Source organism: Priapulus caudatus, unplaced genomic scaffold (genome assembly GCF_000485595.1).
Source record: "Priapulus caudatus unplaced genomic scaffold, Priapulus_caudatus-5.0.1 Scaffold752, whole genome shotgun sequence".
Taxonomy (NCBI): Eukaryota; Metazoa; Priapulida; class Priapulimorpha; order Priapulimorphida; family Priapulidae; genus Priapulus; species Priapulus caudatus.
The window spans coordinates 48582-58341 of record NW_014577813.1 but is presented as its reverse complement, the minus strand read 5'-3'; positions in this window follow the sequence as shown (position 1 = coordinate 58341).

The following is a 9760-nucleotide window of genomic DNA, read 5'->3' as shown; positions in this document are numbered from 1 at the left end:
TTAGAGTGTGAGGGGAGGGGAGCGGTATCACAGTTAGAGTGTGAGGGGAGGGGAGCGGTATCACAGCTAGACTGCAGTGAAGGGAGCGGTATCACAGATATATTTCCAGCACGTACCAATTAGTCTATAGCTACGGGGATGTGTACCAGGAGATGGTGTGTAGAACCGTCCGCATTGTCACGTGCCCATTGAAGCAGCATTGGCCAGATCTGTGGCTGATATCATCTCCGAGTGATGCGTATTGTATCGAATAAAGCTACTGCTATCCAGTATATAGGTTTGAGCGCACTGATCAGTTATAGTGAGTGAGTATGGTCACTATGGTAACTCTCAGTGTGCTGCAGTAGAAGTTTCTATACACAGCACACCAGTATAGTGTGGTAGTAGGGGTAGTGGTAGTGGTAGGGGTAGTGTGGTAGTATAGTAGGGATAGTGGTGCGAAGACAAGGCAGTGGCTGAGGCACAGGCAGTGCTCTGGATATTTTCTTGCCACTGCGCCTTGCGACGCTTTTTATGTTCGGATTCCGTCTGCATAGCGAATAGTAAACAGAGGCTACTGCGCTCGTATTTCTTTACCGCGCGACCTTCTTCTCCAACCGAAAAATTCATAGCATCGTTACTGTTTGAGATACTTCTACGTGCGGCTGTATTATGCGTGCGATCATAGAAATAATATAGATAGACAGATAGATAGACAGCGAGATAGACAGATAGATAGACAGATAGATAGTGTCTCTATTTTATTTCTATGCGTGCGATCATATTTAGGTTGTAGCTGACCGCGGTGCACCTTGCTATACGCGTATAACCGGAGAAAACCGAAAACTTCGGGACGACGAACGAAAAAGTAAATTGCGGTAAAGTACAGGCCAGAAGAAAAGTAGCAGGTTTTGTCGTAATTTCGACCCCTCCTGTAATGGTATGCAATCGCTGTGTGCATGGCGTGTCAGTCAGTGGCGCAGATGGGGTCGTTGTCGTATCAGGTACTACAGATATGTACCCGAGGTAGTTTTAGGTTGTTTAGTATTATGTTTATATTTTTATATGAGGTATGTTTAGGGTTAGGGTTAGGGTTAAAGTTAGGCTTAGGGTTAGGGTTAGGGTTAGTGTTAGCCTGTTAGGGTTAGCGTACACTTCTGTAATACAAGTCTGGTACACTTTGTGTATACATATATGTACCTCGGGTACATATCTGTAGTACCTGATACGACAACGACCCCTTGAGCGTCAGTGGCAGCCTATCCCTGTAAGAGACGTGCTATTCCTGTCGGGGGGCGTGCTTACCCCCGTTAGGCGCTCTATAGCCTTGTCGGTCCGCGATGCCTGCAACGTTTGTAGCCAAGAACGGAGATTCGTATATTTATAGAGCAGTTACATATCGCTACACAATACAATACGATATTTCATGCGACGTATGTATAGATATATATATATATTATATATATATTTATTTATATATTATATATATATAATATATTTATATATATATATATATATATATATATATATATGTATATATACACGCGGCGGCGTCAGGTTGTTACTACTAGCGCAAACCGAAACCTTCTTTTATATGTTAAACGTTGCTTTATCACTGGCAGTTAATAACATTTATATATATACATATCAGGAGTCTATCAATAGATTGACTCCTGTGATCCTATTGATAGACTCCTGTACATATATAATATTTATTTATTTATTAGTTTATTTATTTATATGCGGTGGCTTCATGTTGTTACAGCGTTCCCCGCGCGGCTGATTCTCGTACGATTAGCACAAACCGGCAACATCTTTTATACGATCAAAGTGTTGCTTTATCGGTAGCAGTTAATAACATTTATATACACGCACATATTAATATTAACTATATACTAATATGAGTAAGGGTATGTGTGGTGAGGGGCGGGGAGGGGGCGGGGTGCGTGCGACAACAGGCAGGCTTACACGAGCAAGAGTGCGGTGCGTGACGTGCCGTGCGTGCAGTGTAGTGATGTATGCGCGCGCGCGATAGGTGTGTGCGTGCGTGGTGTGGAGTGATGTGTGTGGATGCAGTGTGTGTGTGTGCGATTGACGTGCTTGTGTGTTCGTGTGCGGTTGCTAGTTGTGTGCGTGCGTGTTTGCGTGTGTGTGTGTGCGTTCGTGTATATATATATGTATATATATTTATTTATTTATTTATTTATTTATATACATATATAATAAGGAGAGCGGCGGCTAGACGACCTGGCGGCAGCATGCATGGAGAGCGCCTGCTGTCCGCTGTACGTTTGACAGCTAAATCTCACATGCTTCGTCTCCATCTCTAGTGCGCGGTTGCTGAACCCCCGCGTATACACGCGCAGCAGTGCACTATATACTACGTTCTACCCCCTGCCACGCGTGCGGTAGACACGGGCTACTGCTGTACGAATTTATTCGCCGACATCGTCTCCGTCTTTTACAGGTCTTGATAATACGAGCCGAGAGCCGACGTCAGCGGACTAGACGGCTATGATTCCCGCGCCGCCAGACGGCAGCAGCGGCGCTGCCGACGCCAGCGCCGCCACCGCTACGTCGTACGGCACCGCCGACGGATTCTACGCGCCGCGACGGAAGTCGAGCGGCGCGCGCCGACGCGCCGTCGTCGACGTCACGTACTGCGACTACAACCAGCGTCCGTGGACGCATCCGCTCGTGTCGCTGCTCGTGCTAGGCGGCGTTCTCTGCTGCATTCCGGACGGCATACGGCTGTCGGTCGAATTCCTCGACGTGCACTTCACGCTCGGCATCATCGTCGGTCTGCTGGCGCTCGTCGCCGGGGTGCTGGGCGCCGAGGCCCTCCAGCGACCGAAGACGACGTACGTGCGCGCCCTGGCGGCGCTGTGCGCGCTCATCGTGCTCGCGTCGGCGCTGCTGCTGCTCGCCAGTCTGCCGACGATCGGCGTCGTCAGGCTGTGCTCGGTGCGCGAGCGACGCGGCGGCGACGCGCTGAAGTTCTACGAGGTCGGACTCGCGCAGTCGCGTCTCTTCGTCACGTCGCTCATGCTCATGTGCAGTTCCATCATGGAGATCTGCGTCGCCGCGCTGCTGGGTTCCATGTGCTTCGGGTCGCTGCGTGCGGGGGCCGTGCCCGCCGACATGTCGTTCGTATAGGAGCGGAACTAGGCGGGGGAGCGGAAGTGTACACGCCGCCATGGTGTTTATATAGGAGCGGTTGCCATGGTGTTCGTATAGGAGCGGTTGCCATGGTACGTGTTTTCGTATAGTACCAGAACTAGGCGGGGCCGGAAGTGTTCCAGCCGCCATGGTTGCTGTATGGGACCAGAACTAGGCGGGCCGGAAGTGTAACCCGCCGCCATGGTGTCCGTATAGAACCGGAACTAGGCGGGCCGGAAGCGTACCCACCGCCATGGTTGATGTATGGGACCGGAACTAGACGGGGCCGAAAGTCACCCCGGCTGTCATGGTGTTTTCGTATAGGACCGGAACGAGGCGGAGCCGGAAGCGTACCCGCTGCCATGTTGTTCATATAGGACCCGGTTGCCATGGTGTTTATATAGGACCGGTTGCCATAATGTTTATATAGGACCGGTTGCCATGGTGTTTATATAGGACCAAACGTATAACGTCCTGAATCGTACCCGCCGCCATGGTGTTTGTAGAGAACCGTATGGGGGCCGCAGTTGTCTCCGCAGCTACAGTGCTTGTACAGAGTTGTGACTGAGCAATGGATTCATTGTGTGTGCGACGAAGCAGCCTGTCATTCAGTCTGTGTGTGGAGCAATTGGTTTTTCGGGACAGCGAGAACTACTGACAACTAACTATATACACGCGTTGTGAACGAGTAGCTCCTACAACGAACTGCTTACTATTTTGCTCACTGCTATAGAGAACGGTCTATGAAAGTCGAGAACATAATTGATGCCATGCCGTGTATTCGGCCATGTTTAGTTTTCCGTATCATTCTTTGCCACGTCACCCCCCCCCTTCACTCCATCCCTCTGCCTGTCTTTCTCTCTCTCTCTCTCTCTCTCTCTCTCTCTTTCTTCTCTTCTCTTCTCTTCTCTTCTATTCTCTCTTTCTCCCTTTTTCTATTTCTTTCTCTCACTCCCTCATTCACTTTCTTTCTCTTTCTTTCTCTCTCTCTTTCTTTCTGTTTGTCTCTCTTTTTTTCTATTTTTGTTTCTTTCTCTCTCCCTCTCTCTCTCGTTCTATCTTGCTCGCTCGGGCTTAATCGTTTGCCCTCTGTATCCCTCAATCTCTCTTCAATTTTCCTTGCATTCACTCTATCAATCTCGCAACTAATTTACTTAATTGAGTTTGTAATACAAATTGCTGAAGTCCATTAATGTCATGGCGCGAATACCTTCTAAGTAATTATATCACACGAAGCACGAAGGAGGAACCTATATCGAGCAGATAAAAATAACACCTAAATACAGAAAATTGGCCCTATTTTAAGCAGCGATCGCCCTTTTCGCCATCTGGAATCCATCAGTCGCCATCCGTAAATATTGTAAATAAATCGGAATTTAACGCTTTTACGGAGCTAATGCATAATTTCAAGTGATAGGTCATACGAAATATCATTAATTAATCAACTGAAAACAGCGCAACTGCGCACGTAATGGCTTGTACGGTTAAGTGACTGGCAAGGTGACCTCGAACGAGATTCAAAACGACTTCAAACAAGGCATTTTCCATCGGCTACCACCGTAAACTATCCGAGTATTTCCTGCGTTTGCAGGCTTGCGTAAGAAAATCTAATGAGCCTCTATTTTTAAAAGCGCATTTAAGGTGACTTTGCTAGCTATACGAAATAAGCCCTGTGGGTTAACTTGATCTACACTTGCGGATTGGCTTTCAAAATATTTCCGCTCGGTATCTCGTTGTTTGCTGCTATGATGGACGATTTAGGTTCAGGGATCACTGGCATGACAGAAGGCATCTGTGGAATCATCAAATATTAGATCCAGGGCTGCGTGCAATTGGTGCGAAGCAAGCTTGTCGGGCCATATAACTGCGCGAATAGCTTCCGCTTGTTCTGTTCCCGTCGTTCGCTCTCTCTCTCTCTCTCTCTCTCTCTCTCTCTCTCTCTCTCTCTCTCTCTCTTTCTCTCGACCCTCTCTCTCTCTCTCTCTCTCTCTCTCTCTCTTTCTCTCCGTCTTTGCTTCTTCCTCCTCTCTCTCTCTGCTTCTCGTCTCCCTCTCTCCTTTCACTCTCTCCTCTCTCGCCTTTCTTCGTTCCCTCTCTCCCTCTCGCTCTCTCCTCACTTGCCTCTCTCTCTATTCTCTTTCCCTCTCTTCTTTTCTCTCCTTCTCTCTCGCTCTCTCTCGGCTCGCGCTCTCTCTCTCTCTCTTCTTTCTTTCTCTCTCTCGCCTCCTCTCTCTCCGCGCGGCGCTAGCTCGCTCGCTGTGCACGTTCTCGTTACCGCTCTCTTCTTATCTCGCTCTCGTTCCCTCCATCTCTTCGATTGCCTGTCTCACTCTCCCTCCTTCATTTTGGCTCTCGCCTCTCTCTCTCGTCTCTCTCTCTCGCTCTCTCGTCTCTCCTCTCCTTCTCTCTCTCCCTCTCTGCTCCTCTCATCCTCTCTCTCTTCTCTCTCATCCTCTCTCTCTCTCTCTCTTTCTCTCTCTCTCGCTCCTACCCCCACATTCTTCTCTCTCTGTTTCTTTCTTTTTTATCTCTCCCGCTCGCCACTACTTTACTTTCTTTCCACACTCACCCTATAATTATATAACTACATGGAGATCCGTGATGGAAACTCGGGTATATGACGAATGCATACACTTTCGACGTTCTCATTTTGTCTCCGGTGACTAAATTTGCATATTCGCTTATGTACGGAATCGCATACAAACGGTAATCCCGGAAACGGATTAACGCGCGAAAAGCAGGATAATTATATTACATCCGGTTCGGCCTTATGATTAATCAGATGAACTGCGGTGATGTTAATAATAAAAGGAGACGATAGTGACGTCGTAGTACGTACGGTGACGTCATACGGCCGCCATGTTGTATGGTTTTGTTCGTCTGCACGCAGTCATTGTTGTTCTCATTGTGATATCGAGTTGCTTAAGAAAATTGCAACGATGGATTTTTCCCATTTTTTTATTGTTTCGCGCGTGTGATTTTTCTAACAGACCACCATACGGGCGTGAACAAGGGGCGTGATAATTATATACTATTTTATATAAAATATGCGTGCGACGCGCGCATATCGTATAAGTATATATATAGTATTGAAAGGTGTTCGAATAAAGATTACGTGTGTGAAATCGCATTGGTAATCATAGATAAAGTCAAACAGTGTCTGTGCTATTTATCTGAGCCCTGCTTCGACTTTCAGAACATGCACGCACGCACGCACGCACGCACGCTCATCACAATAAGGTAGCACGCACTACTTTTAGAACACGCGAGTATGCATCTAGACAAGCATGCACACACGTATGCATCTATACACGCACGCGCCTATATGCATTCAGTTTGCATCTTTGTATTGATTTCATACCTGGCGCAATATTTGATTGAGTTCTTTCATCAATGTCCTGAATGAATAGATATGCGTAAACTGGATTTTCTAATCACCAAATGTATACATGCGTATCCTATTAGAAAGTGATGTAGAGTTAAACAATACAAGTCGTTTTGTGAATACATGTCTGTATACATGTCATCAGGAGTAAGATAATATAGGATGTCATTATGGCATTTTTCTCATGCGCCGACGAGCATATATATATACATATAATATATACAGGGGCGGCGCCACGGTTTTCAAAGTGGGGGGGGGGCCCAATTGAGAGAATGAAGCGGGCTTGCAAGCCGGGGGCTGAGTTATTGGGGCGCGAAGCGCCCGAGCGGGGGTGGGTGTCCGAGCGGGACCGAGCCAGGTGACCGAGCGAGGGTGGGTGTAAGAGGGGGGTCCCCCCTCCCACGGCAGGGAGCTTTTTCAATTTTTGCACTGAAATGGAACGATCTGGGGCACATCGAACGTGAAAATTTCAAATTTTTAAATGGAAGAAAAACGGAAATAACACCTTTTCAGTACATGTCTATGTACATGTCAACTATAGTGAAGTATATAATTTGCATCAATATGAATACAATAGGAATAAAGGAAGTAAAGGATGTATTCTCGTAAGGTGAACTTTGAACACCTGTTTGGCGCCCTGTAATTCACCTATGCTTAGGGTTTGAAATAATATTTATGTGTGTGTGTGTGTAATTTTTGTACGTGCGTGCCGTCGCGTGCGTGCCGTGCCGTGCGTGCGCACGTGGTGTGTGTCGTGTGTCAGCGCGAATTGCCATGCATTACGTAATAGTAAACTACAGGGCCCGAACGTTACAATAATTCCGATCAGAAACTTCGATGCCAACGCAATTTCGTAAATTATGGGCCACGTGCTTGCATAGTATCACGACAAAGATAAAATTGGCCCTGGTCGCTGCGTGAGAAATTTTAGGAAGAGATGAGTTTTTTCACCCTATATGCTCCCTCTTTAACTCATACTGACCAAACATGACAATGTAGCGTTGGAGGCACAGCCAGTCAGCCGTCTCGTGCCATCCGCCGCGCGTACCCGTTTGTCCTGTCCGTTATTGTCCGGCCGCCGGGCTCCCGCTCGTGCGGTCCGTTTGTCGCAGTCGCGTTCCGCTGCCGTCCACTCCCGGTTCCGTCCGATCCGTCCGTCCGTCCGTGCGTCCATCACACCTGTTCGTTCCCCCCGTCCGTCCTGTCCCTCCAAACATCCGTTCGTACCATCCGCTGTCCGTCGTTTGTTCACCGATCCGTCTGTCCCATTTCCATTCAATCCGTCCGTCTGTCCATCCGTACTGTCCCATCCATCCGTCATCCGTCCTGTCCGCACCAATCCCGTCGCCCCCGTCGTCTCCGCTCGTGCATCGTGTCTTCCGTCGTTGCTCGTATGACCGTCTGTCGCGTTCGTCCGTCCGTGGCGTCTGTCCTTACCATTCGTTCGTGCCGTCCGTTTGTTTCGTGCGTCCGTCCGTCCGTCCTGTCCGTTATCGTCTTCGTTCTGTACTGGCCATTCGCTCCGTCCGTCGTCGCTGCATCGCTCGAGTCCGCCAGGCGTCGCCCTGACTTCCGTTCGTCCTTGTCCGCGTCCGCGTCCCCCGTTCGTCCGTGCCATCCCGCGTAATACGGTCCGTCGTCCGTTCGTTTAATCGTCCCGTCTGTCCTCCATTCTCGTCCGTGTCCGTTAGCCCGCATTCATGACCCGTGGCACTGCCGTATGCCGTCTGTCCTGTCGAGGTGTCGAAGAACATGGGCGGAGCGTGCGGTAGGGAGGGGCACGACCGTCTTGCCTCCATCCGTCGTCCGTGCCTGTTCTCTCGTTCGTCCTTTTCCGTCGTGTCCGTCTGTCCGTTCGTGTTCGTACGCGGTCGTCAGTCTGCTCCCGACGTAACATTTCGTTCGTTCGTGAGTGTTCGTTTTCTATCCGTCCGTTTCGTTCATGCCCGTCGTTCGTTCGTTTACGTCCGTCCCTATTCGTCTTGCTCCGTGCGTTCGTGGTCGTGCCTGTCTGTACCTTCTCCGTCGTTTCGTTCGTATCGTCCGCTCTGTGTCTCTGTTACGCTTCGTCCACCCGTCCCGTCGTTCGATTCGTTCGTCCCCGCTCTAGACTATTCGGAATCCAAATCCGATACCCAAACGCCGCTCACGTTGTTGATCTGTGTGACTATTCGGTGCATAATAAATGATTCATTACATTATGTTTTGAAACAATGTGTCCTTGGCAGCTCGGTAATATATGCATTCACCAATTCAGTGTGCCCCTCGCGGTCGTTGTGTGTTGCGTCCCTGCGTAGCCGTATGTGGTGCGCGTGCGGGCGCGCGTTCGTTTCGTCCGCGCGTTGCCGTGCGTGGTCGTGCGGTGCGGTGTGAAGCGTGCGTGCGTGCGTGCGTCCAGCGTGTGTGCGTGCGGGCCGCCGCGGCGTCTCGCTTCGTTACCGTGCGTATGTGTGTCGCGTGCGTTCCGTGCGTGCCGTGTGCACGTGTGTCCGCGCTGTGTGTGTTTGTGTGCGCGGCGCAGTAGTGTGTGTGTGTGGTCGTGTGATTGTAGGGCAACAGCTAACACGAAGCGTGGCCGGAGCGGCTTCCACGCCGACAGCTCGGTACGTCAACGTGCTCGTGGGAGGACCTGTGTGTCCATCGTCACATCCATGCCTCGTCGTTGTGACTCTTCTCCTTGATTTACTCGCGCGGTCCTGGTAGGTGTAGGTGTTTGTGTGTGTGTGTGTCGTGTGTGTGTGTGTGTGTGTGCTGTGAACTTGCGCGTGCGTGCGTATGTGTGTGCTGTGTGTGTGTGTGTCTGTGTGGTCGTGTGTGTGTGGTGTGTGTGTGCTGTGTGTGTCTGTGAACGCGGAGTAGCGTGCGTATGTGTGGTCGTAGTGTGGCGTGGTGGCGTGGCCCGCGCCGTGCGGTGTGTGCTGGTTGCTGTGTGTGTGTGTGTGTGTGTTGTTGTGTGTGTGTGTGTGGTACTGTGCAACTCGTGCCGGGCGTATGTGTGTGGTGTGTCGTGTGCGGTGCGTGCCGTGCGTGCGCTGTGTGCGTATGCTGCGCTGGCGGAAGCGTTGCGTGTGTGTGCAGACGTGTGTGTGCGTGTGTGTGTGTGTGTGCCTGTGAACGGCGTTTGCGTGCGTGTGTGTTGGTGTGTGTCGTGTGTGTGTGTGTGTGTGTGTGTGTGTGTGTGTGTGTGTCTGTGAACTCGCCGTGCGCTGTGTGTTCAGCAGAATGTCATTCACACGT